General features: G+C 46.3%; 1 protein-coding gene and 1 long non-coding RNA gene across 2 annotated transcripts in view; one reads left to right on the plus strand and one right to left on the minus strand.

Moving 5' to 3' along the window:
• The window catches only part of STING1 (stimulator of interferon response cGAMP interactor 1), a 157,874-nt gene that overhangs the window by 69,443 nt on the left and 64,749 nt on the right, over nucleotides 1–23,682 (plus strand). The gene's annotated exons all lie outside the window — the stretch shown is intronic.
• On the minus strand, nucleotides 746–11,364 carry LOC309347977. Its single transcript, XR_014159100.1, has 3 exons — nucleotides 11,140–11,364; nucleotides 1,400–1,733; nucleotides 746–1,165 (listed from the first exon to the last, which is right to left on the minus strand). It is a non-coding gene; the product is annotated as an uncharacterized lncRNA (long non-coding RNA).

The following is a 23,682-nucleotide window of genomic DNA, read 5'->3' on the forward strand; positions in this document are numbered from 1 at the left end:
GAAAACAATTTGACTTCTTTCTCCATCATTGCAGAATGGAGATAGGTAGAAATGCTGTATATGTTGCCACCCAAACACAACAGACAGCAATTTAACTGCACTATGTCAACCATTTTATTGCAAGTCATCCTGAAGGGTAGGATATTAATACTCTAAATAAATACATACCACATCGTTTGGGAGAATGGAGGAAGAGAGTCTGCCAGAGTGCTTTAACAATCAATTCTTCTTCACAGGAAACTCTGGGAATTGTACTTCTGTGAGGAAAACAGGGTCTCCTGCTGCCCCGCCCTCCTCTCTACAATGTGTCACCCACCACACCTGCTTCAGCACTGATTTTCGGCAAGATCTCACCAGAAATCAGAGGTGGAGGCAGCAGAGGGGCCCATGGGGCACTCTGCCTTGGGGACTTCCACTGCCCAAGGTGGCTGCTTCGCCCCACCTCATGGGTGGGCCAGGCCTGGTCTCGTAACTCTCAGCACCCTTCACAAGTTACGCTTCCCAGGATTCTTTGGGGGAAGCAATGACAGATTAAAGTGATACTGCTTTAAATGTTCAGGACAGATGGGACCTCCTTTCTGCTTCACACATGTCAAGCATGACTACTCTTGCTTTGCCTTGGCTGCCTCCGGTTCCAGGGCCAATAAGTCCAAGACTGCAATCTAATTTGTTCCAGAGGTCTGTTCTTAACCTGAAACTATACTTAACCTGAAGCACCACTTTAGCTAATGGGGCCTCCTGCTGCCACCATGCCACCGGAGCATGATTTCTGTTCTCATCCTGAAGCAAAGTTCTTAACCTGAGGTACTATTTCTGGGTTAGCAGAGTCTGTAACCTGAAGCATATGTAACCTGAAGCGTATGTAACCCGAGGTACCACTGTACTAGGGCAGGGTGTGGACAAAAATGCAGATTGTTATACGCCACCCACAATCTCTGCCAAGAGGTAAAAAGATTCCAGGGGGTTCCAAGTGTTCACCCAAAGTTGTGTTTCCATTGGAAAATCAAGGCATATGGAAGAAATATGGTTTATTTTATGCCTATTTACAGCTAAGCCTTCAGTGGAAGGGTGCAGAACATTACACCCCAAGATGGTCTCTCGTTGCTCCTCTCATAGCTTCAGCAAGCTTGGGTCCAAAGTAGCAGCCAGTCGTGACCCCCGGTTTCTGAGTACAGTGGTACCTCGGGTTAAGTACTTAATTCGTTCCGGAGGTCCGTACTTAACCTGAAACTGTTCTTAACCTGAAGCACCACTTTAGCTAATAGGCTTCCTGCTGCCGCCGTGCCACCGGAGCACAATTTCTGTTCTCATCCTGAAGCAAAGTTCTTAACCTGAAGCACTATTTCTGGGTCTGTAACCTGAAGCGTATGTAACCTGAAGTGTATGTAACCTGAGGTACCACTGTACAGCCTTCTCCATTGAGGGTCGCAAGGAGCTCTGCTTTCTTCCACCTTCTTCCCAACAGTCTTTGCAGAAAACAACTCCTCCCCTTCCACTTCCAGACCCTTTTCCTGTGGTGACACCATGTCCCTGGTAATCCTTTCTTGTCTAATGCTGAATGTCTCACCTTTTGTCAGGGAAATGACACTGCTATCACGTGTCTTTGTTCTTAGATGGCAGACTGTAAGCCTAGCTCCCGAGGCACTTGGCTTGACCCCACATTTTCTAATTTCAGACATTATGAGTAGAACCTGGCACCCAGGAATCTTGGGGGATCCTTGCCCCCTGCAAATCTGTAACAAGATATTAGTAAAAATGAACAAACATTAAAATGCATTCTATTTGGGGAAACTGCTTTGCAAAAATACGGTATGTATATTAGGAGACATTCCCTCTTAAATGCATATGGATTTTCATGAGGGCATATAATTATGGCCGCAAATAAAATAATCCGCACTGAAGAATGATTGGAGTGGTTACACATCACAAGGTAAAGAGGTCTCAAGAGGTAGCAATGAGGCTTCCGGGGACATTGGGATAACTTGCACACAGTTGTGGAGATTTAGGCAAATTTAAGTCTTGTGCAAAACTCTCAGCAAGGTTTTTTAAAAACTGGGTAGTGCCCTCCCACCCACTTGTTTGTCCATTGTGAAGCATTTACTTTTGTGATCTTGCATCTTTCTAGGGACTTTTTTCTTCTTCAGAAAGGCAATGTGTACACCCAAGTACAGAAATACCTGCATATGAGCCCAGAATGTAAAAAGGGAGTGGAGGAGGAACTGAAGGGAGGAACAAATCAGGGCTCTTTTCCAACAGGCTTCACCCACTAAAGTGGACAGTAAGTGATGGAGCAGCAAGGTCAATGGTGAATGAGAAATAGGAGTGGGGGGTGTTTGCAGGCAAATTGCGAATGCAAAAAATCAAACTGAACATCCTGCTTGCAAAATAATGCCTCTGTGTGGACACAGTTTCTATTGTTCATCTAGGAACCACAACTGCAGTATGAGTGCCTGTCTTGTGCTATTTTCAAACATGTCACAGATCTTACCCCCATTTTCTTCCTGCTCATTGCTGGTGATCCCAGGCTCCCATGGGAACAATGGAAGTCGTATTTCTCTTTCAGTAATTATGTACTAGCTATAGCAATTAATGTCTTCTCTCCAGAACAGAGAAGGCTCTGCTTACACACTGCCTTGGCCACGAAGGCTGCAAGATGCAGCACGCAACAATGCAGTCATATGGGTCCTGGATGAAGATTTTAATTCCATGTTGAGTGATGTATCAGAACATCTTAAATTACATTCTCATATGATCATACCCCAGGAGTCTTTTGACCAATGTAGAGCTGAGCTGCATGACTTGAGTGGAACTTGTGTACTTCTTTGTGCAGATGAGATGACAGAGGATCAAACTGCAATTAAGACAAATAATCCCAAAATCCATGAGAAGTTCCTCATGGAAAAGGGTCTGAGTCTTGAAAAAACAACTGAAATTGCTCGGGAGGTGAAAAGTGCTCTTCGCTGTTCTAAATAGTTATTTGCTAGATTGTTATCTCCAGATATTTAGTACAGCATCAGACTATTAGCAAGAAAACCCCAAAGAAAATGCCTTCAATTTCTGCCTCTTTGTAATCGCAAACTGGCTGATCAGTATTACTGGTGTGGAACTCCTAAACACAGATGTTTACATGTGTCCTGGCAAAATCTACAACATGCAAGAAATACAATTTTAAAAGAACATTTTGCTAAATCATAATGTATCAGAATTTCCATGGTGTTGAACAACTCTGCCAGTGTCCTCAATATTACTGAAATCCATTCTTTTCTCATTGCTGATTGTGAGTTAAGTGACAATGCATTGTGGATGCTAGTAGATTTCAGCTCACCAAACACCATTATTCCTGATCATCTGCACTCTGTGAGATTTGTTGCTACTTCTCCTTCTCTACATCCTTCAGACATACATCTCAGAGGGTATTGTTAGTCTCCCATCATTATCATTTTTACTGTGAGTCCAGAACACAAAGGTCACACTGCTCAAGAAAAGTGTATATGGCCCCAAAGAGCATAACCATACTAGGATGAAACCATCAAAGAGCTCTTAAATTGGTTCAGACTTCAAACAGCATAGAACCAGTCCTACAAATGGCCGAGAGTTCCCATGCAGGAATATGCACTGCATTTCTGGAAGTCTTCAGAGACACTCCAGGGGTCACCAGAAAATTCAAATACAAGATTCAGCTGGAAAAAAAATCTGTGCCATTGCAGCTATGGTTGTGTACACACTGTACCTTTAAAGCACTTTCAAAGTGCATTCTTTCCCTCAAAAAATTCTGGGCACTGTAGTTTACTCCTCACAGAGTTACAGTTCCCAGCAACCCTTAACAAACTACAGTACCCAGAATTCTTTGTGGGAAATAATGTGCTTCAAATGGGCTTTAAAGGTATAGTGTGTACACAACCGTAGGGTAAGGAATGAGCTGAGGAAGCCACTCAAGGGATTCTCAAATTATACAATGCTAACATCACTGAGCTTGTTGATGCCTCAGAATGTGTATGCCACATGGTTGTAGTCAAATCACAAATCAAACGCTGTTATGGACTGACATTCTCTGTCCCATATCGGTGAGAGCTTGCTTACTCTCAAAGAAGCGAAAGCTTTTGGAACTGCTGCTCTATGCTTGTACTATCACCAGGTTCCTCGGTAGAAAAATACCACATGCATGCTGCCTTTATCACTCCAGAAGCCTTATTTATATCTGGACACATGCCAGAAAGTTTGATTTCTGCCACATCGGTGTTCCAGCATGTTGTCCATGCAGTATTTTGAGAGGCTGCAGGTATTACATACCTCCATGACAGTATCCTAGCATATGGCAAGAATTAATATGAAGATGGCATTATCCTGAAACATGTCCCCGAAAAAATTCAGCAATGTGAACTGCTACTCAATAAGAAATATCAATTCAAACAATTCACTGGTGATCCTACTGTGCACTTAGAAAGGGTTAGTAAAAATCTGTGTAGTAAAAAGGAGTCATGAAGCTCCAGAGCCAGACCATGAAGACACTTGTTGGTCTTTCCTTGGATTTTCCAAACACTGCTCAAAGTGTGTAAAGCAAGATGCTGCACAAATAGCCCCCTTTGTGCTATCTCTGTGAGAAGGGTGTAAAAATTGAGTGGGAAATTCTAAAACATTTCACAAAAGTTTAGCATTCCACTGCTGCTCCCAAACACTGACTGAGGGCCCACCCCCACTTCTGCTCGTCCTGTGATTTCAAGTGATTTCAAGTCACAGGTCCAATATGTGGGGGGGGGGAGCGGTTGTCCTGCCATTTTCCCTGAGAAAACCCGCTCTTTGCTGCTGAATCAGAACAAACATGAATCCACAGAAAACCCAATTAATGTTTGTTCTGATTCAGCAGCAAAGAGCAGGTTTTCCTGGGGAAAGCAGCAGGACAAATAAAAACCCCTCTTGGGCCCATGAGTTGAAATCAAGGCAGAAACAGAAGTGTGTATGGGCCCCGAGTCCCATGTGACTGAGGTGGGAGACATTTCAGGACTTGGGGCTTATCCACACTAACCTTTTGCCCCACTCTTTCCAGGTTTACTACTACTACTACTACTACTACTACTACTACTACTACTACAACTACCACCACCACCACCATCATCACCACTACTACTAATTAAATTTGTATACTGCCCTTCATATCTCCCTTCATCTGAGATCTCAGGGCGGTTCACGGCTGAAACAAATGGCAATTCGTTTTTTTGCAGACTGCCATTAGCTCTGATTCTGCTTTAATGAGCAGTTTTTCACAGGGAAAGCTCTGGGACAAAAAAAATATAGCACTTGGAGCTTTAAAGTACAGAACATACCTGGAAAGTGCAATGTAGTGGAAAGGTAAATGTAGATAAGCAATTACTTACAGGATATAAAATTTATTCTCAGATCTGACCATAGAGCTCTGTCAGTCCTCTTTACCGCAAGAGGTTCTAATAAGACCACCCCAAGAATTGCTAAATGAACTGTGAAGTTGATGGACTTCGGTTCTGAAACTGTCTGTCTTCCTGGAGCCACAAATGTGACTGCTGATTGCTTATCTCGCTTGCCTGTACCCCATCTAGACTAGAGGATGAAGTGAAATCTAATGATGAAGGAGAAGTTATCATTACACAAACACGCGAGGGATGGTTTCCGTTTCAGGATGGGCAGCACCCATAAGGAAAGACCAAGTAGTGAAGGCCCATTTAGTTAAAAGAAGGCCTTCCAAGACGAAGATACTGGAACACTGACAGATAGTCAACATGCTTTCCAGGACTTCTACGTAGTAAGTGAATAATTATAATTTTGTTGTTTTATCAAACTTACAGGGTGGTGTTGCTTCTTGTTTTGTTTATCATTATTTTTTGTGTTTTTATACTGTAAACTACTTTGTGATCCACAGATGAAGGGTGGTATATATATTTAATAAATAAATAAAATATTTGATTTTTTTTATTTGGGAATGATTCTAACTAAACAGCTACTTTGACAAGACTGTGGTGGCCAGATGGAGACAAGCTGAGGTAATTACAAACAGTATGTCATAGACAAGTCACAGAGGGCAAAATCATTTCAATGGATGTAATGAGACTTGCTCTTTCTCTCCTTCCCCCTTCAGATTTCTGCCACCGCCACCCCCCTGGTCCCCACTTCCATGTGCCCCAGAGAATCTCTCAATTTCCAGAGCAAATTCGGGGGGCACTGCAGGGGGAGGAAAGGAAGAGGAGAACCCAAGCATAGTTTGGTAATTTGGGGGTTGCATACATTTTTGAAAAATCTGTGATCTTTGTTCTTTGGCTGTGAAATATGTGCCTAACCCTAACCTTTAAAATATTTTAAATAAAATTAAAGTGACCTGAAGTGACATTTGTTGCAAAAATTGGAACATAGAATCAAAGAATTGTAGACTTGGAAGGGAGCCCAAGAGCCATCTATTCCAACCCCCTGCAATGCAGGAAACTCAACTAGATCATCCATGACAGATGGCTATCCAACCTCTGCCCAAAAACCTCCACCACCTCTCATAGGAGTCTGTTCCACTGTTGAACAGCTCTTACCATCAGAAAGTTATTCCTGATGTTTCGTTGGAATCTCCTTTCTTGTAACTTGAATCCTTCTTAAATTGTGGTGCCCAGAATTGGACACGGGACTCCAAAAGCAGTACTGTTACTTCTCTTGGTGTAGCCTAGAATAGCATTTGCTGTCTGTTTCGTGTACTCAGTTTTTGCTATGGAGCCCTGTTTCTGAAGATCTTGTGAGAGATAATAGGGTTCAGTTATATCTCCAGAAATACCTCCAGAGTAATGGCATAGTGTTTATGACAATTTCCTTGTACCATCCAAGACCTAAAAGCCTGGTGAACAAAAGGACCATGTTAAAAAAAGAGAACCTATAGTTTCTTAATTGACACTTGGCACCATGAACACTTTACATGAGTTGCTTTGACCTGTTAAGAGGGCATAAAACCTTTACAAGACTATACCTGTACCAAACACTCTGGAGTAAAGACCTTTTGATGCAGCACTTCATCCACAAGTTAAGGACAAACTAAATAAATGTAAACAGTATGTGTAGACTGTAAAAAAAGGAACCACAACTCACAAATTTGAAACCAGAGACTTCTTTAAAGGGAAACTACCCTACAGAATCAGAAAGAGACATTTCAGGTTTTTGTGGCCTTTACAGATTGGAGACTCAACTATTCTTAAAATTGGAAAGAAAGGAGAAGGAGGGACAAGTCACAGTTCCTGAAGTTATTCTGCCTTCCAGGGCCTCAGATGCCTCTCTGACCCTGAGTAACAGTGCAGGGTAAAAGAGGCAGCTGTTTTTATAACTTCTATTCAGCACAATAAACAATCCATATTGTTGGAGAAGAAGTGCACTTTTATGGAAAGTGCTTTGGGAGGTTCTCCAGGAACACAAAGCTCTAACCCTCAAGACCCTTCTTCCATCTTGCTCATGACGGCCAACACTGACTGACAACAGCTCTCCAGAGTTTCAGACAAAGGCCATTCCCAGCCCTTGAACCTGGGAACTTTTGCAGGCAAAAGTACCACTGAGCTACAGCCTTTCAGCAGAAAAGCTGTCCACCCATCATAAATAAATAAATAAGATTATAATGCCTAAAAAAGTGAGAGAAGCAACAAGAGGAACAGCCATTTTAGATCTGGTCCTAACCAATGTTGATGACCTGGTTAGTGGGGTAGAAGTGGAAGGATCATTAGGCGCGAGTGATCATGCTCTTCTGAAGTTTACTATACAGCGGAAAGGAGCAGCCAAGCATACTAGGACTCAATTTCTTGACTTTAAGAAAGCCGACTTCATAAAACTTAGGGAAGTGCTGGGTGAGATCCCATGGACAGTAATACAAAAAGGAAAGGGAGTTCATGATGGCTGGGAGTTTGTTAAGAGGGAGATAGTAAAAGCACAACTTCAGGCAATACCAATGAGACGGAAACATGGAAGGTGCCTAAAGAAGCCAGGGTGGCTATCTAAAGAACTTTTAACTGAGTTAAGATTAAAAAAGGATGTGTACAAAAAATGGAAAAGGGGGGAAACCGCCAAAGAGGAATTCAAACAAATAGCCAGCACGTGTAGACACAAAGTCAGAAAAGCTAAAGCACAGAGTGAACTCAGGCTTGCTAGTTACAGATAGGTAGCCGTGTTGGTCTGCCATAGTCAAAACCAAACAAATTCCTTCCAGTAGCACCTTAAAGACCAACTAAGTCAGTTCTTGGTATGAGCTTTCGTGTGCATGCACACTAAAGTGTATCTGAAGAAGTGTGCATGCACACGAAAGCTCATACCAAGAACTGACTTAGTTGGTCTTTAAGGTGCTACTGGAAGGAATTTGTTCAGGCTTGCTAGAGAGGTTAAAAGCAACAAAAAAGGCTTTTATGGGTATGTTCGTAGCAAAAGGAAGAAGAAAGAAACAGTGGGGTCACTCAGAGGAGAAGATGGTGAAATGCAAACAGGGGACACAGAAAGGGCTGAACTCCTCAATGCCTTCTTTGCCTCAGTCTTCTCCGATAAAGAAAACAATGCCCGACCTGAAGAATTTGGAGCAAATGATTCAGCAGAGGAAACACAGCCCAGAATAACTAAGGAGATAGTACAAGAATACTTGGCTAGTTTAGATGTATTCAAGTCTCCAGGGCCAGATGAACTGCATCCAAGAGTATTAAAAGAACTGGCAGATGTGATCTCAGAACCACTGGCAGTCATCTTTGAGAATTCCTGGAGAACAGGCGAAGTCCCGGCAGATTGGAGGAGGGCAAATGTTGTCCCTATTTTCAAAAAGGGGAAAAGAGAGGACCCAAATAATTACCGCCCAGTCAGTCTGACATCAATACCAGGGAAGATTCTGGAGCAGATCATTAAGCAAACAGTCTGTGAGCACCTAGAAAGGAATGCTGTGATCACCAATAGTCAGCATGGATTTCTGAAAAATAAGTCATGTCAGACTAACCTGATCTCGTTTTTTGACAGAATTACAACCCTGGTAGATGAAGGGAACACAGTGGATGTAGCCTACCTTGATTTCAGCAAGGCATTTGACAAGGTGCCCCATGATATTCTTGTAAAGAAGCTGGTAAAATGTGGTTTTGACCATGCTGCCACTCAGTGGATTTGTACCTGGCTGACTGACCGAACCCAAAGGGTGCTCATCAATGGTTCCTCTTCATCCTGGAGAAGAGTGACTAGTGGGGTGCCACAGGGTTCTGTCTTGGGCCCGGTCTTATTCAACATCTTTATCAACGACTTGGATGATGGACTCAAGGGCATCCTGATCAAATTTGCAGATGACACCAAACTGGGAGGGGTGGCTAACACCCGAGAGGACAGGATCACACTTCAAAATGACCTTGACAGATTAGAGAACTGGGCCAAAACAAACAAGATGAATTTTAACAGGGAGAAATGTAAAGTACTGCACTTGGGCAAAAAAAATGAGAGGCACAAATACAAGATGGGTGACACCTGGCTTGAGAGCAGTACATGTGAAAAGGATCTAGGAGTCTTGGTTGACCACAAACTTGACATGAGCCAACAGTGTGACGCGGCAGCTAAAAAAGCCAATGCAATTCTGGGCTGCATCAATAGGAGTATAGCATCTAGATCAAGGGAAGTAATAGTGCCACTGTATTCTGCTCTGGTCAGACCTCACCTGGAGTACTGTGTCCACTTCTGGGCACCACAGTTCAAGAAGGACACTGACAAACTGGAACGTGTACAGAGGAGGGCAGCCAAAATGGTCAAAGGCCTGGAAACGATGCCTTATGAGGAACGGCTAAGGGAGCTGGGCATGTTTAGCCTGGAGAAGAGGAGGTTAAGGGGTGATATGATAGCCATGTTCAAATATATAAAAGGATGTCACATAGAGGAGGGAGAAAGGTTGTTTTCTGCTGCTCCAGAGAAGCGGACACGGAGCAATGGTTCCAAACTTCAAGAAAGAAGATTCCACCTAAACATTAGGAAGAACTTCCTGACAGTAAGAGCTGTTTGACAGTGGAATTTGCTGCCAAGGAGTGTGGTGGAGTCTCCTTTGGAGGTCTTTAAGCAGAGGCTTGACAGCCATATGTCAGGAGTGCTCTGATGGTGTTTCCTGCTTGGCAGGGGGTTGGACTCGATGGCCCTTGTGGTCTCTTCCAGCTCTATGATTCTATGATTCTATACTGTCCTGAAGGTTGGGCACCACCTTCAATCTCTGCCGAGTGGTAGCAAGATTCCAGGGGGTTCCAGGCACTCACTCAGGGCTGTGTTTCCATTGGGATAATTGAGGCCTAGCAGAGGCTAGAGTTGTTGAGAAAAATGGTTTATTTTACACATATTTACACCTGGAGTCTTTAATGGAGGAGGTGCAGAACATGATTACCCCGAGAGCCTCTCTCGTTGCCCTTCTCCTCATAGCTGCAGGACCTGAGTCCAGAGTAGCAGTCTCTCAGTACAGCCTCCTCGGTCCAGCACTGCATGGAGTTCTGCCCCCTTTCTCCTTCTTGCTCCCAGAACAACTTTAGATTTCAAAAAGGACACATTTGGCAACTTCCCAAATCTCCTGTCTCTGTCCACTCCTCAAAGCAGCAGGGAAGGTTGGCCAGTGCCGGATTTACGTATAAGATAAACAAGCTATAGCTGAGGGCCCCACTATCTTGGGGGCCCCAAAAAAGAATTAAAGGGGGGGGGGACACTGGATGTACATTTTCAAAATATAAGATAAAAAAACAAATAAAATAAAACCTACATACGGCAACAGTGTCAAATGGCTTTAGATGCCTATTAGGTCCATAAATTACCATAGCATATATTCCACACAAAAAACAGCAACAATTTGTTGTTGACAAAGGACAGCTGGACACATAAAGGGCCCCATCACCTTCAGCAGCCTAGGGCCTCATCAAACCCAAATGCGGCCCTGCCAATGGCCCTCAATGGCCCAGGGCTTGGCTCTTCCTTGTTTCTCAATGGCTCTGACTTCGCTAGCCTGGCCAGGCTGGTCTGCATAAGCTAACCCAGTAATTTCTTGTCTAGCACAGTTTTGCAGCTTGTATTTTCCCTTCATATCCCAAATATTATCTAAATTTTGCCGTTTATTAAGTTCTGCCATTCACTAGCATACTCTGGTACCCTAGATCTATGACAATACATACATACCTGTGATAAATAAATATTAGGAAGAGGACTAGATTGTGGTCCCCGTTATTTACCCTTTTGCCATTGTTCTGAATAACCAAGCTGCGCTGTTTCTTCATACCTTCTGTCTCTGCCCAGTTTGTTTTTCAGAAGTCTGTCCGTGGAGGGCGCAGGCACAATGAAGGGCAAACAAGGAGGAAGAAGAATTAAAGGAGGGGAAAGATAAAGGAGACAGAAGCTTGTAACAAAAACAGACTAAAGAAGAAAGTTGGTTTTTTCTCACATGCAACGTCCTCCTTCCCAGGATCAAGATAGAAAATATGCCATTTGTTACACAATGCATTTTAGAAACCTCATTTGCTCAAGGCCAGACAGAATACGGGTATTTGTTGGTTAGCAAAGCATTCGGGAGGGCAATTTCAAGCATGCAAAGGAAAGGCCTTTAAAACAAAAAGCACACCTCCCACAGCTGCAGGCCCAATCCAGCGTCTCTGGAATGATGTTGGGGGCATAATTCTGGACATAGGAGCCAACTCCTAGGGGCCAAGGTCCCTTCAGCTCCACCAATAAAATATCTGAGTCCCCCCCCCCCAAGCTGATAGGCATTGCTATTCAAATGGTGTGTGTGTGCCATGTCATGTGATCAGTTATGTGGGGCAGGGCTTACCTTCTCCCCACCCCCACTATTTTATGTAAGTTGGCATCCCTGATTCTAGATTTCAGGTTCAACAGTTCTATGGAGGATAGTGTGGAATATAAATGTTCAGAAGAAATAAATGAACACCAAATTGCTAGTTTGTTGTATTGAGTAATCACAACAGCACCAGTTGTAATATACTTGTTGTGACGTGGGGTTTGTGATTTCAGCTCTCTTGACATAATAAGCTGGAGACAGTTCTCTAGTAACACTTCTTTATTAAAGCAACAAGACTGAGAGCTGAGGAGGGGAGAGCTACATTTATAGGGACAGGGAACTAGCTAGAAGGGATACATTTTGGAGGGAACAATATCAGGCAATCACAGTCCTGCCTTTTGGAGGAAACCAATAAGACAGAGGATCCAAATACAGCAGCTTAAATGAACCAATAGTAGCTGTACCCTCTGGAACCAAAAGGCAGTCACTTTACCCTAATGCAAATACAGACAATAATAATACAGATATAAAATCCTTTGACTCAATACACAACACCCCAACCCCCCTAGTGAGCACAGCAGACGTAATCTCTCAGGTACTGTGGGGTCCTACAACTTCTACTTGATCTCCTGACAACAGGTGTTGCCGGTTCTGGATTGGGTGTCACCTGTGGTAGGGGGGCTGCTATAGGGGTTTCGTCAGGAACAGATGGAGTCCCAGACATCTCAGGGTCCCCTACCTGTACCTCGTCATCCTGAGGACTAGCAGACTCTGGTTCATTTGCTGAAGCCCCTGGTGATTGCACCTCTGGGCCATTTTCACTCTGGTCTTGCAGCTCTGCGTCGTTAGCCAGGGATGAATTATCAGACTCCTCCCTGCTGAGCGCCCGGCGCCTCAGCTGATCTATATGTCTCTTCCAAACTCGCCCATTTTCCAAGGTCACATAATAGGACACAGGTCCACTAGCCCGGGTGACCACACCAGCCACCCATCGCGGACCTCGTGAATAGTTCCTCACCCAGACCAGATCTTCAGGGGCGAAATACCTTGTTGTGTCAGTCTCAGCCTGGGGGTTTGCTCTTGAATTACGGTTTGGCATTTTATCCGGGTGGACATAATCCAGCACCGTTACCAATCTTCTACCCAAGAGCAGCTCAGCTGGCGACTTGCCCGTCGCAGTACACGGTGTCGCATGCTGCAAAAATAACATTCGCGCGATGCGAGCTGACCAGTTACCCTCCATTAAGTGCGCAATGGATTCTTTGGCTGTTCTTACCATGCGCTCCGCCTGCCCATTGGAGGATGGGTGAAAGGGCGCGGATGTGACCCCTCTTATGAAGTTATCAGCCAAGAATGCCCTGAATTCTTGGGATACAAAAGCTGCCCCATTATCTGATACAATGGTCTCAGGTAACCCGTGGGTTGCAAACAGCTGCCTCAACACCTTGATTACGGCAGCTGATGCCATGCTAGGGACCATCGCCACTTCTAACCATTTGGAATATGCATCGACGAGAACCCAAAAGACCTTCCCCTGGAATGGCCCAGCAAAATCTAAGTGCAGCTGGCTCCAGGGAGCTCTGGACTGCTCCCACCAGTGAACTGGTGCTCTGGCCACTTCTGGCCGCACCTCTTGGCATGCCTTGCATGTTCGTACCCATTGTTCTATGTTCTGGTCCATTCCAGGCCACCACACATAACATCGGGCTAGCGACTTCATCCTGACCATTCCCGGGTGTCCCATGTGAAGCGTCTCAAGAACCCTGTTTCTCAGTGGTGCTGGGATGATCACCCTATCTCCCCACAGGAGACAACCCTTATGCATGGATAACTCGTGCTGCCTTGTCGCATAAGGCCTGAATTTGTCTTCATGCGGACCACCTGGCCACCCCCTCCCCACCCAAGTGAGCACACGGGAGAGAACAGCATCTTTCCTCATTTTCTCAGCAATATCAGTAGCCGTTACAGGAGCCCCCGGAAGTGTTTCCAGCATCATTATGTGCTCCGCTGGAGCAGGATCCTCATTGCTCCCGCCAGGCAGGGGCAATCGACTCAGCGCATCAGCGTGGCACAACCGTTTCCCCGGCACATGGGTCAAGGTGTACCGGAACCCGTTCAGGAATATAGACCAACGCAACATTCTGGGGGAGAGAATTTGTGGCGTTTGTTTGTTCGGGTTGAACAACCCCAACAGTGGTTTGTGGTCCATTTCAAAGGAGAAATGACGACCGTACACAGAATCATGGAACTTTTTGATTCCTGCCACAATTGCAAGCGCCTCTTTGTCAATTTGAGCATAGTTGCGCTCCGTGGGTGACAACGTACGGGAATAGAAAGAGATGGGCTTTTCCGACCCATCCGGTTCCCTATGACTCAGCACCGCCCCCAGGCCGTATTGAGAGGCATCACATGCCAGGACCAGCGGCTTCGATTCATCATAATGAGCAAGGACGCTCTTGCTACTCAGCATTCCTCGCAAGGAGTCAAAAGCCTTCTGCTGCTCCTGCCCCCATCGCCACACATTCTTTTTCTGCAACAGTCTATGTAATGGTTCAGCTACCGAAGCTTTCTGGGGTAAGAACGAATGATAAAAGTTAATAAGTCCCAGGAATGACTGCAACTCCGTCTTGTTCTGTGGTCATGGTGCCTCGATGATGGCCTTAACCTTAGCATCTGTGGGGTGGATGCCTGATGCATCAATTTTAAACCCCAAGAATTCCACAGTTGGCACCCCAAAACTGCATTTTTCCTTTTTTAGTTGCAACCCCACCTCCTTGAACTTGAGCAACACTGCACGGACACGCGCAACCAGTTCCTGTGGGTCTTTTCCAGCAATCAAAACGTCATCAAAAAATGGCAAGACCCCCGGCAGACCTCTTAACAGGCGTTCCATGAGCCCTTGAAAAATCCCTGGGGCCACATAAACTCCAAATTGTAATCTGTTAACTCTGAACGCCCCTTTATGTGTGACAATAGTCTGTGCTTCCGCTGATTGTGGGGTTACTGGCAGCTGTTGGTAAGCTTGTGCCAGGTCAAGTTTGGCGAACACCTTGCCCCCAGCCAGTTTAGCCAACAGATGTGATACAACTGGAATGGGGTATGAGTTTCCCCTGAGTGCCTTATTGATAGTACATTTGTAATCAGCACAGATCCTGACTTCCCCATTTGCTTTAAGGGGCGTGACGATTGGAGTCTCCCACTTAGCGGAGTCCACGGGTGAGAGAACTCCCTGCTTGACCAATTTATCCAGCTCTGCTTCAATCTTGGGTTGCAGTGCAAATGGCACTCGCCTTGGTTTGAGTCGGATTGGGGCCACCCCAGGGTCCAATTCGAAGTCAACTGGGGGCCCTTTATAACAACCCAGTTTTCCATTAAAGAGACCAGCAAATTCTTTGTATAATGCCTCGCTCATCTCAGGGCAGGTTTGGATTGAATTCAGCCCTGATATACTCAGTCCCAGGGCGGGGAACCAGTCAGTGCCCAGGAGACTGGGGCGACTGCCCTTCACAATCACCAGTTTGAGTACCGCCTGTTTGTCCCGGAACTGTACTCTCACGGCACACATTCCCATGACATGGATGCGGCCCGCTGAGTATGACTGCAAAGTTGCCGGGAAGGGCTCCAGAGGGGACAACTTACCCCTGGGGAAGAATGTCCTCGCGGTCTGGTCCGACACGATAGTGAATCCAGATCCGGAGTCCACCTCCATGTCGCACAGCTGACCCTCAATCTTCACCTTGACGTGTACCTTGCCTTGCGCTGGAAACTGCACGACCCTCCCGTTGATCTCCGTTACGTAGTGGCAGTCCTTTAGGACATGGTTTGCTGTGGGCGATCTGCGATGCTCCAGTCTAGGAGCTCCTGTCGCTCCCAACGCCGCCGATCTACAGACCCTGGCGATGCGACCTGTCTTTCCGCACGTCCGGCACATAGCATCCCGGAAACGACAACTCTTCCGCTCATGGTTTCCGCCACAACCAGGGCACCTGCCTCGGTGATCTTTGTGCACTGTGCAGGCCTGACGCACTGACTCGACCCCACGGACTGGGCTCTGGCTCGGAGTAGCCTCTAGCTCGTCCATGGCATGCGCAACTTCTATCTGTGGCTTAGGGGCCCTGCGACTGGCATCAAGCTCCTCTCTTTCATAATTCTCCGTGGCGGTGGCCTCCTTCAAGGCTGAAGCAAGGGTAACCTCTTCTTTAGCCACGATGCGTCTTCTGGCTTTCTTGCTGCTCAGACCACCGATAAACCGATCCAGGAGAGTCTCTTCCAGATCTTGGAAGTCGCAGTGCTGAGCGAGCTTCCGCAGTTCAGCTAGAAATGCAGATACAGACTCCCCAGCATGCTGCTGCCTCTTATGAAACTCCATCCGCCGGGCCATCTTGGTCTCAGTAGGCACTAAATGGCTTGTTAGGCAGGCTAGAATATCTTTGAGAGATGTCTCACTTTGCTTCGCTGGGGCAAGCAATGCCTTGGCCAGCTTGAAGATCTCAGGCCCACAGTAGCTCAGGAATGTGGCCCTTCTTTTGCTGGCATCGGTGATCCCTTGAGCCACTGCGAAGAACTCAAAGCGTTCGACGTAGTCTTCCCACGTGTGGGGCTCTGATGGCTGGAAGGGCTCCAATACCCTTGGACTCTCCATTGTCTTGTGGGCAGGGTCGTCTTCTCAGCTGGCCAGTGAGTCTTGTTCTTAGCTACAATCCGGACTCTGAGGCAGGGCTGCGTTTAACCGCTCCTCAGCATTCTGGATCCCACCTTCGTCGCCAGTTGTTGTGACGTGGGGTTTGTGATTTCAGCTCTCTTGACATAATAAGCTGGAGACAGTTCTCTAGTAACACTTCTTTATTAAAGCAACAAGACTGAGACCTGAGGAGGGGAGAGCTACATTTATAGGGACAGGGAACTAGCTAGAAGGATACATTTTGGAGGGAACAATATCAGGCAATCACAGTCCTGCCTTTTGGAGGAAACCAATAAGACAGAGGATCCAAATACAGCAGCTTAAATGAACCAATAGTAGTTGTACCCTCTGGAACCAAAAGGCAGTTACTTTACCCTAATGCAAATACAGACAATAATAATACAGATATAAAATGCTTTGACTCAATACACAACAATACTCAATGTTTTTTGGGAGATGCATGTGAACGAAAAAGAGTGTTCACCCACAGGCTCACAATCAAGTAGGCACAATGCAAAAAGGAAATGGATTGGGAAGAGGAAATGGATTGGGAAGAGGAAAACAAGCAAATCGCAAATTCTTCACAAACCAGGCATAATGGCCGCTGATGGAGACAGTGAACTTGTTTTGTGAGGGGGAAGGATGCAAAATATATTGCGGTGCATTGTCTGCCTTCAGAGGCAGCAGCCTGCTCTTGTTCCTCTCCCCTGGATTGGTGTTCATTTTGAATCAGGGAGGATCTGCAGGGCTGCTGTTAACAGAACTGGATGAAATCCGTTTCCTTTGGCCCCGTCTCTCACCCTCTCAGGTCTGGGTATTGTAACCCCTCACACGCATTAAGCTGAAAGGGTTTCATTCTGGATGTTTATATAAAAACATAAGCACTGTCTTGCTGCACCAGACCAAAGAGCATCTCCCCAGCATTCTGCCTCCACCGTCACCCTGCCCTCCCACCCAGAGAGGCATGAAGGTCGTGGTCATCTCCTGCTTGTTCCCAGCATCTGGCATTTAACAACACGCAGCCTCCCGACATGAAAGTTTAATGGCTAATCTTAACGGAGCCTAAAGCAATCAATGCCTTGCCTCCCATGAATACTGTTACACAGCCCCCCAATCTCCACAGCAGCAAGAGATTCCAGGGGTTCCAGGCGCTGACCCAGGATTTGTGTTTCCTTTGAAAACGAGGCACAGCGGAGATGGCGGTGTCTTTATGATATATGGTTTATTTTCACCTGTATACAACCAGAGGCTGTGATGGAGGGGCTTCTGGCGTTACACTCTGAGAGTCCTGTTACTCCCAATGTGACCACATTGTTTTCAGACTTCCAGCCCACATTGTGTTGTGACTCCCCTTCCACCAGCTATTTTTTCCTTCAGCTTATGTCATCACCAACTGCAATCCTGACACTTCTCCCTCCATACTCTGGTGCTCAGAGCTCAAGAGTAGGGCCCCAGGCCTCCTTGGTGCTTTTCTGGATGAGTCATCACCCTGTCTTTGTTTTCTGCTGGCAGCCCACCTCTCCAGGAAGCCAGACAGGCTTACAGTTTTACATTTGCTGGGTCCAGGGGTTAAAAGGTCTGCCACCCACAAACGCAGGTGGCGCTGTGGGTTAAACCACAGAACCTAGAACTTGCCAATCAGAAGGTCGGCAGTTTGAATCCCCGCGACGGGGTGAGCTCCGGTTGCTCGGTCCCTGCTCCTGCCAACCTAGCAGTTTGAAAGCACGTCAAAGTGCAAGTAGATAAATAGGTACAGCTCCGGCAGGAAGGTAAACAGCGTTTCTGTACGGCTCTGGTTCGCCAGAAGTGGCTTAGTCATGCTGGCCACATGACCCGGAAGCTGTATGCCGGCTCCCTCGGACAATAAAGCGAGATGAGTGCCGCAACCCCAGAGTCAGTCACGACTGGACCTAATGGTCAGGGGTCCCTTTACCTTTACCCACAAACTCTGGTACCCCAGAAACCCATAACAATATCAATCCTAGGCAGAGCAGTCCAAAACGAGCAGAGGAAAGAGTACCCAAGGTGCAGGAATCTCCAAATCCTGATTCCTGCCAGGCCCATGCCTTGCTGGCAGGGCAGAAAATGGAGGCAGCGTGTGTGTCCACTCCCAACCCTGCCTCAACTTTCTTTTTTAAAAATGAGTCCCTCCCATTGCTCCCAATAGGACAGAAAACGAGTACACCAGGGCCCCTGCTCTGGGTAGGTGTCAGAGAACAGAAGGGCTTTTGGATCCAGCAGATCTGAAGCCTCCCTGATCTAAACAAACCCCTTTCCCCTCCTGCTACCATTGTCATCGGAACTCTTGATGGCAGAGGAGGGCAGTGGTTTCTGCAACTGCAACAAGGAGGCCTCCATGGGCAGACCTTCCCCTCTGCCTGCCGGGAGAGAAAATTGCAAAATTCTATGGGGCCTGGGTGCTATTTTTGTAACCCATTTGTCTGTCCTGCGGCTGCATTGCAGGGGGTCGGACTAGATGACCCTTCCAACTCTACAGTGCTATGATTCTATGACTGAGAGAAGTGAACTAAAAAGGAGAGCTTAAAAGTTAACCTGAAACACTTTATTAAGGTCTGACACATTTCAAGCTATTCAAGGGGACAAATGAATCAGTTTCAACAAGGGACAGCGAAGACAATCTTGCCAGCTGAAAAAGCTGCTGGGCTTGTCCGTCGGCCCGTCACATTTTGAGACTGCCAAAAACAGCCATCAAAAGACAACCCAGAATAAAACAAGATGCATATCCTCCCACAGACTTCTTCAGACATGCGCTGACCTTCAATGCCTGAGCCCCCTTTTGTCCCCAGTCCCATCCTTGAAAAGTGATGATTTCATTCTTCCGGCCAATGCAGTATAAAGACAAAAAATAAAACTCCCCCTTCCTTCATGCTTCACAGTACTAGAAACTGCAGCTGATTTATGAGGGACAAGATTCTCCCTGCAGAAAACCACAGCATAATTAGCGAACATAAAATGCTGAACTCCCCACTGAGATTCTATCCCCAAAGGGCAGATTCCCAGCCCCTCGAAGGCCTTCCTTCCTTTCAGGAGGCACTCAGCCCCCTGCAGGATTGGAGCATAGTTAATATTTTAAGAGTGCTGTGGCCATGTGGGGTGTGCGGAGAGGGAGAGGGAGCCAGCAGACACAACGGCTCCTCCTTCCAGCAGGCCTTGCTTTGAATTTGGGGGTGCAGGCACGCTCTCAGCCCAGCCATTCTCTGACATTTTCCTCTTCACTAAACTGTGGCACAATTAGGCAGCTCTTACGGCGGGGCCTGTTCCGGGAGAGAGACAAAACTGGAGAAGCACAGATGTTGCAGCCTGAAATGTTTCAGCAGAGCTGCATGGAAGGGGGGGGGAGGAGACGTGCTGGGGATGGGGGGGGGAGAGAGAAGGCTCCATAGCAACTGCCCAAGACTCCCCACATGCCAAGTGCCGTGCTGTCAGGCGGTGGTGGAATCCGCCCAACAGCACAGTGATAGGTCACATCAGGGACGCCGCAATGTGCTGGGCTCCTCTCCAGATCTCTCCTCACCTCCTGGGGTGAGGGAAGCTGTTAGCCAAGCGCAATGTGTGTGTGCCACTCACCACCCACTCATTCCTCACTACTTTTGGAAAGGAGAGAGCGCTGCCAAAGGAAGAGCGGAAAGCGCATCCCCCTTCTCCTGGGTCCCTCTAGATCACCTGTGGCATATGCTCAGAGGCTGCCTGTCACACTCACACACACACCAAGCGCACACTGTGTGGGCGTCTCAGCTGTCCTGTCCAGTCGAGCAGGAAGGCATGAATGGCATTCCACAGCCAGCCTCGCCAGCCTGGGGGTAGCAGGTGGGAGGGCAAAGCGGGAGAAAACAAGCTGACCCACATCAAGCCTCTTTTTGCAGGGGTGGGGGAGGGAAGGAGGGGGAATATGTCGCAATATACATGAGTACATTTTGACCCCGCAGGAAGCTGGTCACATGAATGCATGTGCACATATGGGCACACATTGTGTGTGCATGTAAAACACCCAGAGAGAAAGGACAAGCTTAGAGGTGGCGATATATCTGTCCACCTGCGTTTTGACACATCACTTGAGAGTTCAGTAGGGCATGTGTGTGTGTGTCACTGTGGTCTATAAAAATAATCTCCCTCTCCAGATTTCCTAATTGGATGAGTCCTGGGTTTAAGTATTTGTACACAGTATTGAACACTAGGAAGAGAATGGTTATTCTCCTCAGGCACCACGCACCTCCCACCACCTAAGAGACTCCCTGCCCAAGTTAACAGAGGCAGCCTTAGGCATAGAATCTTAGAATTATAGAATTGGAAGGGATCCTGAGGGTCATCTAGTCTAACCCACTGCAATGCAGGAATCTCAACTAGATGGCCACCCAACCTCTACTTACAAACCTCCAAGGAAGGAGAGTCCACCACCTCTCATGGGAGTCTGTTCCACCTACCATCACAAAGTTCTTCTTGATGTTCAGTTGGAATCTCTTTTCTTGTAACTTTACCCTTTAACAGGCTAAATACACCCAACTCCCTCAACCATTCCTCCTAAGGCTTGGTTTCCAGACTCTTGACCATCTTGGTCGCCCTTCTCTGCAGATGTTCCAACTTGTTAATATCCTTCTTAAATTGTGGCACCCAAAACTGGACACAGTACATGATACTGAGGATTCCCAAGCTTTTAATTCTTGGGGGATCTCAGCATCTATGCTGAGGCTGCCTTGACAGGACTTCCATTACCACCATGACAACCACCTCATTGGGGCAAGTCACCCACAGGACCTGATGCTCTTGGCTGGCCAGAATAATGTATTGGGAATTTTATATCTTTATCATGATCTGGTCACTCTCTGCTGATGTTCAGCTTTTCTGTGACAATTCCCTCTACAAGATGGTAGACCAATTAGGATGACCCACCCCAGAAAGCTGGTGGATCATTTTGGGTTCCTGATAGTCTCCTGAAACTTTCCAGCTGATGTGGCTAGTGCTTCTGTCAAAGTCCCTGTGACTCTGTGGGATATGGAGATGACTCAGGTGGATTTCACTACTGCCCGTAGGCACCTTCATTTGCTAAACAGATCCTGTTTGCCTTCTGGTTGACCAGAGACCTGGGGGCAATGAAGCATTTAGGGAGATGACTAGAACCCAAGAGGCTAAAGATCCTCAGGGAATCCTGTGGTGGCCGAGGCATCCAAGGGAAAAAAATACTTCATCCTTGCATCCTCAGAGTGTTGTCCAGCAGAGCATTTCCAAATGGTTTGGAGTCTTCTCCAAAGACCTCAGGGAGAGTCAGTAGAGCAGTAGTGGTCCACTGTGATCTGTCTGCAAAATACTTCCAGGGTAAAATCACTTGCATTAGCCTCAGCTGAGATGCTACCAGTAGGACAGTTCAGTCTATGGATGTCTGTTTCTGTTGAATTATTTTCAGTTGCTGAGCATGATCATGTGGACAAGGTGCTTGGTGGTTTGCATCTAGCCACTTGCCCTTTTGACCCTTAACCCTTTTTGGTTTTTAACACCTGGCTAAAGAGGATTGACTGGTTGGGTCCAGGAGACCATCAATGCTTATTTGTAGCAGAGAACAACTCAAGCCAACTTGGAAAGAGATGGTTGTGAGGCTGATCTTAAAGAAGCTCACTTTGGACTCCAAGATTAAAACAAATACTGCTTTTTTGGAATGGTGCTCAGTAGTGTGGCTTCCATGCAATTTCAGTCACTTTTGATGAAACTGATTTTCAGGAACCATTTCAGTCTGGTTTGCAGGATTAGTTTTGGCACGGAAACTGCCTTGGTTCCTCTGATGGATAAAAACAAAAGGTTGTAACCTAGGGGGAAACTTCTATAAAGCACTGTAATTTGAACACCACCAGTGTCAATAAGTAAGGATTGTGTCAAATCACTTCTTTAAATAATAAAACTGAACAGGCTGACACAAACAAACAAATAATGCAAATAAAAGTGTAACTTATACAGAATATAGAAAGTCTAGCAGAAGCAGCTGTAATACCTGCTTAATATGAGAATGATACTAAAGGGTCTAAAATACAACCACATGGTATACTATAAGCTTTCATAAAGTATATGCAACCTCTAGAATACTGGGAAGCATAATCTTCATAACCCCATAAATCTGAAGGACCCAAGTAAGTAACCTCTTGACTTGACAAGGTTGGCAATCTGTGCTGTACCATCGATCATGGGCACCTTTCTAAATTCTTTATCCATGTGCTTGGGACATTGTTAAATCACTGTATAAGCCAGAAATCCTCCACTTGATCAAACACAACTATATTCTCACTGAAGAGACACCCTGGTCTGCCCCTCTCCCCCCCCCCATAGTTAGGAGGAGGCAGAGGAGGATCTCGGAGTCTCCTAGGACGCCTTCATCTACTCTAAGCCAGACCTAGCAAAAGGAGAGTCTGCACCAAGAACCTCTTCCAGATACATTTACTCCTATAAATAGCTGTCCTATAAAGGGGAACAGGGTTTCTGCCAAAGGAGAAGTAAATATATCCCTAGAAAGTGTTTCGTTACCATGTCAGTTCCACATCTAGAACAAGGAAAGAACCAGCTTCAGTGAAGATTCCCTGCTCTAGTTTGTAGATGACTGGATCTCAAAACCCATTTCAGAAGTCACTGGTGGCTCTAAAACATGGAGGCTCCATTATGGTGCATTATTTTTATTTATTTTTAAATTTTATTTCTCACATTATTAGCATAGCTTTCTGGTCAGCTAACAACCATGAAAGAATTAATTTAATTAATTAAAATCAAAAATCTATAGAGCAGCAGAGACAGCAAAGAACCATCAACATCACAACAAAATAAGAATGTGTTCAGCTAACTTTCAAAAGGCCCGGGAAACCAAAAAAGTATTTTGCCCGGCAGCAAAAGGACACAAGAGTGGATACCAAGACAGGCCTGCTAGGGGAAGGCATTCCAGAAGCAGGACACCCCAGCAAAGACACTTCTCCCCCTCAGAAAGCGAGGGAGTCCAGAGGAGGGCCTCCAATGATGGCCTTACAGTGCATGCTGGAGTGTTGGGCTATAGGCAATATTTCAGGTATCCAAGTCCTGTATCGTATAAGGCTTTGGGGCCGGCCCACCCATGAGGCAAGGTGAGGCAACTGCCTCAAGTGGCAGGATCCACAGGGGCAGCAGTTTTGGTCTCCAATGAATGAAGCACCCACTGCTGCTGCTACCAAAGAGGCAGCAACAGCTGTGGCGCGTTCCTCGGAGGCCGGATCCGGACACCTCC

This window comes from Podarcis erhardii (genome assembly GCF_964252035.2).
Source record: "Podarcis erhardii genome assembly, chromosome: 8".
Classification (NCBI taxonomy): Eukaryota; Metazoa; Chordata; class Lepidosauria; order Squamata; family Lacertidae; genus Podarcis; species Podarcis erhardii.